Raw genomic sequence first — 13090 nt, 5'->3', positions numbered from 1 at the left:
TAACAATATTAACCCTAAATGTAAATGGACTAAATGCCCCTATCAAAAGACACAGACTAGCAAATTGGATAAAAAGCCAAAACCTATTGGTGTGCTATATCCAGGAAACCCATCTCAAATGCAAGGATACACAAAGGCTCAAAATAAAGGGATGGAGGAAGATTTACCAAGCAAATGGAGAGCAAAAAAAAGCAAGAGTTGCAATTCTCGTCTCTGATAAAATAGACTTTAAAGTAACAAAGATCAAAAGAGACAAAGAAGGGCATTACATAATGGTAAAAGGATCAATGCAACAAGAAGAGCTAACCATCCTAAATATATACACACCCAATACAGGAGCACCCAGATACATAAGGCAAGTTCTTAATGACTTACAAAGAGACTTAGACTCCCACACAATAATAGTGGGAGACTTTAACACCCCATTGTCAATATTAGACAGATCAACCAGACAGAAAATTAACAAGGATATCCAGGACTTGAACTCAGACCTGGAACAAGCAAACCTGATAGACATTTACAGAACTCTCCACCCCAAATCCACACAATATACATACTTCTCAGCACCACATCACACCTATTCTAAAATTGACACATAATTGGAAGTAAATCACTCCTCAGTGAATGCAAAACAACTGAAATCATAACAAACAGTCTCTCAGACCACAGTGCAATCAAGTTAGAACTCAGAATTCAGAAACTAACTCAGAACCACACAGCTTCATGGAAACTGAACAAGTGGCCCTTGAATGTTGACTGGATAAACAATGAAATGAAGACAGAAATAAAGATGTTCTTCGAAACCAACGAGAACGAAGACACAACATACCAGAATCTCTGGGACACATTTAAAGCAGTCTCTAGAGGAAAATATATAGCAATAAGTGCCCACATGAGAAGAGTGGAGAGATCCAAAATTGACACCCTATCATCAAAATTGAAAGAGCTAGAGGAACAAGATCAAAAAAACTCAAAACCTAGCAGAATACGAGAAATAACTAAGATCAGAGCAGAACTGAAGGAGATAGAGACACAAAAAAACCCTTCAAAAAATCAATAGATCCAGGAGCTGGTTTTTTGAAAAGATCAACAAAATAGACCACTAGCCAGATTAATAAAAAAGAAAAGAGAGAATAACCAACTAGATGCAATAAAAAATGATAAAGGGGATATCACCACAGATTCCACAGAAATTCAAACCATCATCAGAGATTATTACAAACAACTCTATGGACATAAACTAGTAAACCTGGAAGAAATGGATAAATTCCTGGACACTTGTGTCCTCCCACGCCTAAACCAGGAAGAAGTCGAAACCCCGAATAGACCAACAACAAGGTCTGAAGTTGAGGCAGCAATTAAGAGCCTACCACACAAAAAAAGCCCAGGTCCAGATGGGTTCACAGCCGAATTCTACCAGACATATAAAAAGGAGCTGGTAGCATTCCTTCTGAAACTATTCCAAATAATCCAAAAAGAGGGAATCCTTCCCAAATCATTTTATGAAACCAACATCATCCTGATACCAAAACCTGGCAGAGACTCAACAAGAAAAGAAAACCTCAGGCCAATATCCATGATGAACATAGACGCAAAAATCTTCAATAAAATACGGGCAAGCTGATTGCAACAGCACATCAAAAAGCTTATCCACCATGATCAAGTAGGATTCATCCCGGGGATGCAAGGCTGGTTCAACATACGCAAGTCTATAAACATAATTCACCACATCAACAGAACCAAAAACAAAAACCACAAGATTATCTCAATTGATGCAGAGAAGGCCTTTGACAAAATTCAACAGCCCTTTATGCTAAAAACCCTCAATGAACTAGATATTGACGGAACGTATCTCAAAATAATAAAAGCTATTTGCGACAAACCAACAGCCAATATCATACTGAATGGGCAAAAACTGGAAGCATTCCCTTTGAAATCTGGCACTAGACAAGGGTGCCCTCTCTCACCACTCCTATTCAATATAGTACTGGACGTTCTAGCCAGAGCAATCAGGCAAGAAAAAGAAATAAAGGGTATTCAAACAGGAAAGGAGGAAGTCAAATTCTCTCTATTTGTAGAAAACATGACTGTATATCTAGAAGACCCCATCATCTCAGCCCCAAATCTCCTGAAACTGATAAGCAACTTCAGCAAAGTCTTAGGATACAAAATCAATGTGCAAAAATCACAAGCATTCCTATACACCAATAACAGACTTAAAGAGAGACAAATCAAGAATGAACTGCCATTCACAATTGCTACAAAGAGAATAAAATACCTAGGAATACAACTAACAAGGAATGTAAAGGACCTCTTCAAGGAGAACTACAAACCACTGCTCGACGAAATAAGAGAGGGCACAAACAGATGGAGAAACATTCCATGTTCATGGTTAGGAAGAATCAGTATCGTGAAAATGGCCATACTGCCCAAAGTAATTTACAGATTCAACGCTATTCCCATAAAGCTACCAATGACCTTCTTCACAAAACTGGGGAAAAAAACACCTTAAACTTCATATGGAACCAAAAGAGAACCCACATAGCCAAGTCAATTCTGAGCAAAAAGAACACAGCAGGAGGCATCACACTACAGAACTTCAAACTATACTACAAGGCTACGGTAATCAAAACAGCATGGTACTGGTACCAAAACAGAGATATAGACCAATGGAACAGAACAGAGGCCTTAGAGGCAACACAATGTATCTACAACCATCCGATCTTTGACACACCTGACAAAACAAGCAATGGGGAAAGGATTCCCTGTTTAATAAATGGTGTTGGGAAAACTGGCTAGCCATGTGCAGAAAGCAGAAACTGGACCCCTTCCTGACACCTTACACCAAAATTAACTCCAGATGGATTAAAGACTTAAACATAAGATCTAACACCATAAAAACCCTAGAAGAAAATCTAGGCAAAACCATTCAGGATATAGGCGTAGGCAAGGACTTCATGACCAAGACACCAAAAGCATTGGCGACAAAAGCCAAAATAGACAAATGGGACCTAATCAAACTCCACAGCTTCTGCACGGCAAAAGAAACCGTCATTAGAGTGAATCAGCAACCAACAGAATGGGAAAAAATTTTTGCAGTCTACCCATCTGACAAAGGGCTGATATCCAGAATTTACAAAGAACTAAAACAGATTTACAAGAAAAAACAAACAAGCCCATTCAAAAGTGGGCAAAGGATATGAACAGACACTTTACCACAGAAGACATACATGAGGCCAACAAACATATGAAAAAATGCTCATCATCACTGGTCATTAGAGAAATGCAAATCAAAACTACATTGAGACTCATGCCAGTTAGAATGGTGATCATTCAAAAATCTGGAGACAGATGCTGGAGAGGATGTGGAGAAATAGGAACAGTTTTACACTGTTGGTGGGAGTGTAAATTAGTTCAACCATTGTGGAAGACAGTGTGGTGATTCCTCAAAGACCTAGAAATAGAAATTCCATTTGACCCAGCTCCCATTACTGGGTATATATCCAAAGGATTATGAATCATTCTATTATAAGGACACATGCACACGAATGTCCATTGCAGCACAGTTTACAATAGCAAAGACTTGGAACCAACCCAAATGCCCATTGATGATAGACTGAACAGGAAAAATGTGGCACATATACACCATGGAATATTATGCAGCCATCAAAAACGATAAGTTTGTGTCCTTTGTAGGGACATGGATGAACCTGGAAACCATCATTCTCAGCAAACTGACACAAAACAGAAAATCAAACACCTCATGTTCTCACTCATAGGCAGGTGTTGAACAGTGAGAACACATGGACACAGGGAGGGGAGCACTACACACTGGGGTCTGCTGGGAGGAAGTAGGGGAGTGACAGCAGGGGTTGGGGAGTTGGGGAGAGATAGCATGGGGAGAAATGCCAGATATAGGTGAAGGGGAGGAAGGCAGCAAATCACACTGCCAGGTGTGTACCTATGCAACAATCTTGCATGTTCTTCACATGTACCCCAAAACCTAAAATGCAATAAAAAAAGAAAGAATGAAAACAATCCCATTTACAATAGCACCCAAAACAAATTTAGGAGTAAATTTAACCAAAGAGATGAAAGATCTGTATACTGAGAACAATAAAAGATTGATTAAAGAAAATGAAGAAGATACAAATAAATGGTATGATATCTGGTGTTCATGGATTAGAAGAATATTGTTAAAATGTATACACTACCCAAGAAATCTACAGATTCAGTGTAATCTCTATCAAAATTCCAATGCCAATTCACATAAATATTAGAAAAAATTCTAAAATTCAAATGGAACCACAAAAGACCTCAAATAGCCAAAGCAATGTTGAGCGGGAAAATTTTTTTTAAAAACTGGAGGCATTATACTCCTTGAGTTCAAAACATGTTATAAAGCTGTTGTAATAGCATGGTACTGGCATAAAAACACTTACACTGGAACAGGGAGCTCAGAAATAAACCCAACTATTTATGGTTAATTGATTTTTTACAAAAGTACCAAGAACACACAATGGGGAAATGACAGTTTGTTTAATAAATGATTTTGGTAAAACTGGATATCCACATGCAGAAAACTGAAATTGGACCTTTATCTCATACTACACACAAAAATCAACTCAAAGCCAGGTGCAGTGGCTACACCTATGAGGCCAAGGTGGGTGGATTGCTTGAGCCCAGGGGTTTGAAACCAGCCTGGGCTACATGGCAAAACCATCTCTAATTCAAACATTCTTATACAAAAATTAGCCAGGTGTGGTGGTGCATACCTGTAATTCCAGATACTTGGGGGGCTGAGGCAGGCGGCTTGCTTGAATCTTAGAGGTTGAAGATGCAGTGAGCTGTGATTCTGCCACTGTACTCCAGCCCAGACAACAGTGAAACCCTGTCTCAAAAGAAAAAGAAAAACTCAAGATGGATGAAAGACTTAAACCTAAGACCTGAAACTGTAAAACTACTAGAAAAAAAAAAAAGCAGAGGAAAAGCTCCACCACATTGGTCTGGGCAATGATTTCTTGAATAGGACTGCAAAAGGACAAGCAACAAAAGTAAAAATAGACAAGTGGTTTATATCAAACTAAAAAGTTTCTGCACAGCAAAGGAAACTTTTTTTTTTTGAGACGGAGTCTCAGTCTGTCCCCAGGCTGGAGTGCAGTGGCACAATCTTGACTCACTGTAACCTATGCCTCCTGGGTTCAAGCAATTCCCCTGCCTCAGCCTCCCAAGTAGCTGGGTTTACAGGTCCCCACCACCACGCCCAGCTAATTTTTTGTATTTTAGTAGAGACAAGGTTTCACCCTGTTGGCCAGGATGCTCTCGAGCTCCTGACCTGGTGATCTGCCTGTCTCAGCTCCCAAAGTGCTGGGATTACAGGCATGAGCTACCGCACCCAGCCTGCAAAGGAAACTTTTAACAGAGTGCAGAGATAACACAACTTGGAAAAAGTATTTTCAAACCATACATTTATAAAGGGGCTAGGCCGGGCCTGGTGGCTCACGCCTGTAATCCCAGTACTTTGGGAAGCTGAGGCAGGCGCAACCCTTGAGGTCAGGAGTTCAAGACCAGCCTGGTCAATGTGGTGAAACCCCATCTCTACTAAAAATATAAAAAATTAGCCTGGCATAGTGGCACACATCTGTAATCCAGCTACATGGGAGGCTAAGGCAGGTGAATCTCTTGAACCTGGGAGGCGGAAGTTGCAGTGAGCTGATATTGCACCACTGCACTCAAGCCTGGGTGACAGAATAAGACTCTGTCTCAAAAAAAAAAAAAAAAAAATTACCTTACAACTTAGTTTTGTTTTGTTTTGTTTTTTAAAAAGGGGGGATAATATCCAATATATATAAGGAACTCAATTCAATAACAAGAAAACAAATAACCCAATTAATAAATGGGCAAAATACTCAACATCTCTAAGCATAGGGAAACATAAATAATATCATGAGATATCACCTCACACCTGTTAGAAGGGCTATATGGAGGTTCCTCAAAAAATAAAAATAGAAATATCTTATTATCCAGCAATCCCACTTCTGGGTATATATCTAGTAGAGTTGAAATCAGTATGTTGAAGATGTATCTGCACTTCCATGTTCATTTCAGCATTATTCACAATAGCCTTATAGATATGGAAGCCAACCTAGGTGTCTACCAACAGATGAGTGGATAAATCAAATGTAGTGCGTACATACATAAAAGAAATATTTAGCCTCAAAAGAGAAGGAAATTCTGTCATTTGCAACAATATAGATGAACCTGGAGGACATTATGTTAATAAGCCAGACACAGAAAGACAAATATTGTATGATCTCATTTATATGCAGAATCTAAAAAAGTTGATCTCATAGGCCCGGTGCGGTGACTCAAACCTGTAATTCCAGCACTTTGGGAGGCCAAGGCGGGTGGATCACGAGGTCAAGAGTGAAAGTGGATTTCACCGGTCAACATGGTGAAACCCCCTCTCTACTAAAAATACAAACAATTAGCTGGGCATGGTGGCGCGTACCTGTAATCCCAGCTACTCAGGAGGCTGAGGCAGGAGAATTGCCTGAACCCAGGAGGCGGAGGTTGCAGTGAGCCAAGATCGCGCCATTGCACTCCAGCCTGGGTAACAAGAGCGAAACTCCGTCTCAAAAAAAAAAGTTGATCTCATAAAAACAGATAAAAAAAATGACCAGAGGTGGGATGGGTGGGTTAAGGGAATGGGGATAGGGGAGATGATGATCAAAGGGTACAAAGTTTCAATTAGACTGGAAGGATACGGTTTAGTGATATGGATTATATTAATCTCATAAAAGTATTACATGTTTATTTTCTAATTTTAAAAGATTCAAATATTTACTAAGAATTTTTGTTTTTTTTAGATGGAATCTCACCCTGTTGCCTAGGCTGGAGTGCAGTGGTACCATCTCAGTTCACTGCAACCTCTGCCTCCCGAGTTCAAGCAATTCTCCTGCCTCAGGAGAAGGTTGATTACAGGCTCAGGCCACCACGCCTGGCTAATTTTTGCATTTTTAGTAGAGACGGGTTTCACAGTGTTGGCTAGGCTGGTCTCAAACTCCTCACCTCAAGTGATCTACCCACCTCAGCCTCCCAAAGTGCTGGGATTATAGGCGTGAGCCACTGTGCCTGGCCAGAAATTTTTAAATAACATGAACTGCCAAAGCCTAGAAGATAGTAGAATGTTCTTTATTAAAATAACAACAATAATAATATTGAAGCTGAGCACAGTGCACTGGCTATAGTCTCAGCTACCCGGGAGGCTGAGGCAAAAGGAATACTTGAGGCTGGGAGTTTCATTCCAGCCTAGGCAAAATAGCAAGACCCTGTTTTTAAAAATATTATATATTTAATATTTATACTACAATCAGTAAACATGGATGTTAATATAAATACCTCAGGAATTCAACAGTGGCCTGTGTGTCTCAGGTGAAAACTATCTATAGGACTGAAATTCTTCTTTCAGAGATAAAAATGCATTATGAAAAAAAATTTTAATAAATAAATAATGCATTATGGGAAAAGATACTTCCTTTCTGAGGAAATACAATACAATGTCAAGTACTCCATGATTCAGAGCAAACGTCTGTTTTTCGTAGTAAACATTGGACCAACACCTGATTGTTGCCATGGTTTGGCTGTGTCCCCATCCAAATCTCATCTTAAATTGTAATAATGCCCATGTGTCAAAGGCAGGGCCAGGTGGAGATAACTGAAGCATAGTGGGTGGTTTCCCTTATACTTAGTGAATAAGTGTCACGAAATCTGATGGTTTTATTAAGGGAGTTCCCCTGCACAAGCTCTCTTGCCTGCGACCATGTAAGGCATCACTTGGATCCTCATTTGCCTTCAGCCATGATTGTGAGGCCTCCCCAGCCATGTGGAACGGTGAGTCAATTAAACTTCTCTCCTTTATAAGTTACCCAGTCTCAGGTATGCCTTTATCAGCAGCGTGAGAACAGACAAATTGCCATTTTGGCATGTTTTAGGTGAGGGAATAGGTTTCTCCTTTTTTCTCATGCATAAATATTCTTAAAATGTCATTCCTATAGAGGCTTCATTATCAGCACTCCTATTAAAAGACACATTCTGAATTTGGGTGGACTAAGAGAAAACAACTGATTTCACGCAGTACCACATAAAATATGTTCTTTCCTGTCCCTATCCCCTCCAGCCCCAGGATACTATCACTTCCTGTTCCCTGGTGGGCCTCTCAGGATAAGATTTGGGAAGTGCACCAATCGACCAGCTGAGGAAATCAACATCTTATTCTCATGAATAATCTCTGTAGCCCTCTACAGAGGGGTCAAAATTAATGACAAAAATCGTTCAATATATTTTTACAAACACATGAGTAACACATTAAAAAGATCTTAACCAACAATCTTAAGTTTAAAATTTTTATGGACATTTATTTTACGAACAAGTTACTTAACTCTCTGAGCCTGTTTCTTCATCTGTAGAAATGGAAATAACATCTACCTTGTTAGAATTGAATGTGCTCACTTTGAGATTACATTAGCTGTTCTTACTTTTCCTTTTTTACTTTCCACATGATACTGAAAGCCTCATAAATATTACATCTCTATCCACCTTTCCCATCCATTACAATTTATAATTCCATTTCTGGTTCAAGATTGCTATAGAATTACTGTTATTGAGTATGGATTATAAAATTGATATATTGAGAAATTATTTCTATGATCAGGAGAGGAAGAGAGAAAAAAATTAACTCTGCTAAACTGCCTAAGTGATGCCAAAGAAGGGCCTGGGCTAAAAACATTGAGAATAAATTTGGGGCTGAAATAGTGCCCAAAGAAAAAAAATATCCTTCAATACTAAATAAATCATCTGTTCAGGTGTCAGTCCCCATCCAGGACAGAGAGCTCAATGGCTAGAACCTTATTTCAGGTAATCATATATCACAACTTTTGTTTTTTGTTTTTTGAGACGGAATCTTACTCCGTTGCCAGGCTGAAGTGCAGTGGCACAATTCCGGCTCACTGCAACTTCCACCTCCTGGGTTCAAGTGATCTTCCTGCCTCAGCTTCCTGAGTAGCTGGGACTACAGGCGTGCACCACCATGCCCAGCTAATTTCTGTATTTTTTAGAAGAGACAGGGGTTTTACCATGTTGGCCAGGATGGTCTTGATCTCTTGAACTTGTGATCTGCCCATCTCAGCCTCCCAAAGTGCTGGGATTACAGGCAGAAGCCACATCACCACTACTAAGACAGAGCTGCTTATATAAAACAAAGAGTAGTTGAAGTCAAGTAACAGTGTCTTGAATGAGACAGAAATTTCTTTTACAGACTGTAAGTTCTGCAAGGAGTAAAAAAAATAAAAATAAATAAATTTTCCAGCCGGGCACGACGGCTCATGCCTTTAATTCCAGCACTTTGGGAGGCCGAGGCAGGTGGATCACCTGAGGTCAGGAGTCTGAGACCAGCTTGACCAACATGGTGAAACCCCGTCTCCACTAAATACAAAAATTAGGTAGGCATGATGGCACATGCTGTAATCCCAGCTAGCCAGGAAACTGAGACAGAAGAACTGCTTGAACCTGGGAGACAAAGTTTGCAGTGAGCTGAGATTGCACCACTGCACTCCAGCCTGGGCAACAAAAGCAAATCTCTGTCTCAAAAAAAAAAAGACACGCACCAGAAGATGGAGGTCCTCTTTCATTGACTAACACAGCCATGGCTCATGGTCCCAAGAAGCATCTTAAGAAGGTAGCAGCTCCAAAGCACTGGATGCTGGAGCAAAAACTGGTGTGTTTGCTCCTTGTCCATCCACCAGTCCTCACAAGTTGAGAGAGAGTGTCTCCCCCTCATCATTTTCCTATGAAACAGACTTAAGTGTGCCCTGACAGAAGATGAAGTAAAGAAGATTTCCTTCTCAGCCTTTTGGCTAAGATCAAGTGTAAAGAAGATTTCCATGCAGCAGTTCATTAAGATCCATGGCAAGGTCCAAAGTGATATAACCTACCCTGCTGGATTCATGGATGTTACCAGCCAATGCTGAGAATGATTGAGAGAATTTCCGTCTGTTCTATGACACCAAGGGTTGCTTTGCTGTACATCATATTACACCTGAGGAGGCCAAGTACAAGTTGTGCAAAATGAGAAAAATCTTTGTGGGCACAAAAGGAATCCCTCGTCTGGTGACTCATGATGCTCACACCAACCGCTACCCTGATCCCCTCATTAAGGTGAATGATACCATTCAGATTGATTTGGAGACTGGCAACATCACTGATTTCATCAAGTTCGACACTGGTAACTTGTGCATGGTGACTAGAGGTGCTAACCTGGGAAGAATTGGTGTGATCACCAACAGAGAGAGGCACCCTGGATCTTTTGATGTGGTTCACATAAAAGATGACAATGGCAACAGCTTTACCACTCAACTCTCCAACACTTTTGTTATTGGCAAGATCAACAAACCATGGATTTCTCTTCCCTGAGGAAAGGGTATCTGCCTCACCATTGCTGAAGAAAGAGACAAAAGACTGGCAGCCAAACAGAGCAGTGGGTGAAATGGTCCCTGGGTTAGATCTTTGTACATAATTAAAAATAATGTGGCATGATTAATAGCAAAAAAAAAAAAAAATCCCTTTCACATTAAAGTCCACAGGAAGGCCATCCAGGACTGGCATAGTGGCTCCATAATCATCCGAGATCCAGGCTTTCCTCTCTCTTTCTGCTCCATTATCCTAGCAACTAGCATTCATTCTCAAGATCACCTCATGGTCCAAGAGAGTTGATGGCCCTCTAACCAGCAAGTCTGTGACACAAGCCAAAAGAAGGAAGGACAGAAAGGCAGAGAGAACACACCTGCCAGCTGAGTCAGCTCCTTTTAGGCAGCCTTCTGGGAAATTGACTTGATACTGGTAGAATTAGTCACATAGGGGCTGGGCACGGTGGCTCAAGCCTGTAATCCCAGCACTTTGGGAGGCCGAGGCGGGTGGGTCGTGAGGTCAAGGGATCGAGACCATCCTGGTCAACACGGTGAAACCCCATCTCTACTAAAAATACAAAAAATTAGCTGGGCATGGTGGAGCGTGCCTGTAGTCCCAGCTACTGAGGAGGCTGAGGCAGGAGAATTGCCTGAACCCAGGAGGCGGAGGTTGCAGTGAGCCGAGATAGCGCCATTGCACTCCAGCCTGGGTAACAAGAGCGAAACTCCATCTCAAGGGAAAAAAAAAAAAAGAATTAGTCACATAGCCATCTCACCAGAGGGGATGGAAAATTCAGTCTTTTAGCTAGGGACATAAGCTCCAAATAAACCGGGGACTAATATTCTTTTACTAAAGTGCAACGCAAGAATGGACATTGGTGGTCCCAGCAATCTCTACTATAATATTTCTATTTTTTTTTTTTTTGAGACAGAGTTTTTTGTTCTTGTTACCCAGGCTGGAGTGCAATGGCGCGATCTCAGCTCACCGCAACCTCCGCCTCCTGGGTTCAGGCAATTCTCCAGCCTCAGGCTTCCGAGTAGCTAGGATTACAGGCACGTGCCACCATGCCCAGCTAATTTTTTGTATTTTTAGTAGAGACGGGGTTTCACCATGTTGACCAGGATGGTCTTGATCTCTTGACCTCATGATCCACCCGTCTCAGCCTCCCAAAGTGCTGGGATTACAGGCTTGAGCCACCGCGCCCGGCCTTACTATAATATTTCAAACCCATGTGAGAAGGGCCAGGCAAAGTGGCTCACATCTGCAATCTCAGCACCTTGGGAGCCAAGGTGGGAGGATCACTTGAGACTAGGAGTTTAAGACCAGCTAGGGCAACACAGTGAGACCCTGTCTCTACAAAAAATTAAAAATTAGCCAGTCATGGTGGTGGCGTGTACCTGCAGTCCCAGCTACTGGAGAGGCTGAGTTAGGAGGATTACTTGAACCTAGGAGATCAAGGCTGCAGTGAGGTATAATCATACCACTGCATTCCAGCCTGGGCAACAGAAGAAGACCCTGCCTTTAAAAAACAACAACAACAATTATTTGAGAGGATAAAAATTTCAAGCACCTTGGAAAGAAGACAGCTTTATAGGCCTCATCTACCTAGGAAGTCTGTCCCATCTTTTCGACTTTAAGTGATCCCAAGGACATCAGAAAAGTAGTGAGTCCTTCCCACAGCCCCTCACCCTTTTGTAGGGAATTTGTGGAAAGAGAAACAATTTAAAAGCCAGTGAAGTCACCTCTGCTTCCATTCTTGATTGGTCTCTAACTAGCCGTGGGGCAAACTTGTCTGTTAGGGAGGAAAACATTACAGCCTTTAATTAGAGTTTTGAAATTCAAGCCTAAGTAAGACCTTGTGATAACTGAACAAGTAAGTGAAAGCAAAAAATCACTTTAGGTAAAATGTCTATATTTTTAAAATATTGTTTTACTATAAAATATTAAAGCCTCCACAGCACTCTCCTCTTTTAAAAAACCTTTCCAGCTGGGCACGGTGGCTCACGCCTATAATCCCAGTACTTTGGGAGACCAAGGCAGGCAGATCACAAGGTCAGGAGTTAGAGACCATCCTGGCCAACACAGTGAAACCCCGTCTCTACTAAAAAAATATAAAAAATTAGCTGGGCGTGGTGACAGGTGCCTGTAATCCCAGCTATTTGGAAGGCTGAGGCAGGAGAATCGCTTAAACCCAGAGGTGGAGGTTGCAGTGAGCCAAGATAGCACCACTGCACTCAAGCCCGTGCAACAACGTGAGGCTCCATCTAAAAAAAAAAAAAAACTTTCCAGGCCAGACGTGGTGGCTTATATGCCTGTAATCCCAGTACTCTGGGAGACAGGGCGGGCATATCACTTGAGTCCAGAGTTCAAGACCAGCCTGAGCAACATAGCAAAACCCTGTTTCTACTAAAAACACAAAAATTAGCCAGGCATGGTGGCACTCACCTGTAATTCTAGCTACTCGAGAGGCTGAGGCAGGAGAACGGCTTATGTTCAAGAGGCAGAAGTTGCATGCAATGAGCCAAGATCACACCACTGCATTCCAGCCTGGGTGACAGAGTGAGACCCTGTCAAGTAAAAACATACATACATACCCTTCCATAGCGTCCTATAATCGTTGGAACAA

At 41.3% G+C, this 13090-nt stretch overlaps 1 protein-coding gene and 1 pseudogene across 1 annotated transcript in view; one reads left to right on the top strand and one right to left on the bottom strand.

Moving 5' to 3' along the window:
• Positions 1-13090, bottom strand: part of SRP54 (signal recognition particle 54) — a 291642-nt gene that overhangs the window by 269618 nt on the left and 8934 nt on the right. Inside the window, exon 2 of the mRNA XM_078334776.1 lies at positions 4776-4891. The gene's annotated coding sequence lies outside the window, so the exon portion shown is untranslated. The remainder of the gene's footprint in view (positions 1-4775; positions 4892-13090) is intronic.
• LOC100398269 (small ribosomal subunit protein eS4, X isoform-like) lies at positions 9563-10654 on the top strand (annotated as a pseudogene).

Source organism: Callithrix jacchus, chromosome 8, assembly GCF_049354715.1.
Source record: "Callithrix jacchus isolate 240 chromosome 8, calJac240_pri, whole genome shotgun sequence".
Classification (NCBI taxonomy): Eukaryota; Metazoa; Chordata; class Mammalia; order Primates; family Cebidae; genus Callithrix; species Callithrix jacchus.
The sequence above is the reverse complement of the archived record's forward strand: the minus strand, read 5'-3'. Positions and strand labels throughout refer to the sequence as shown.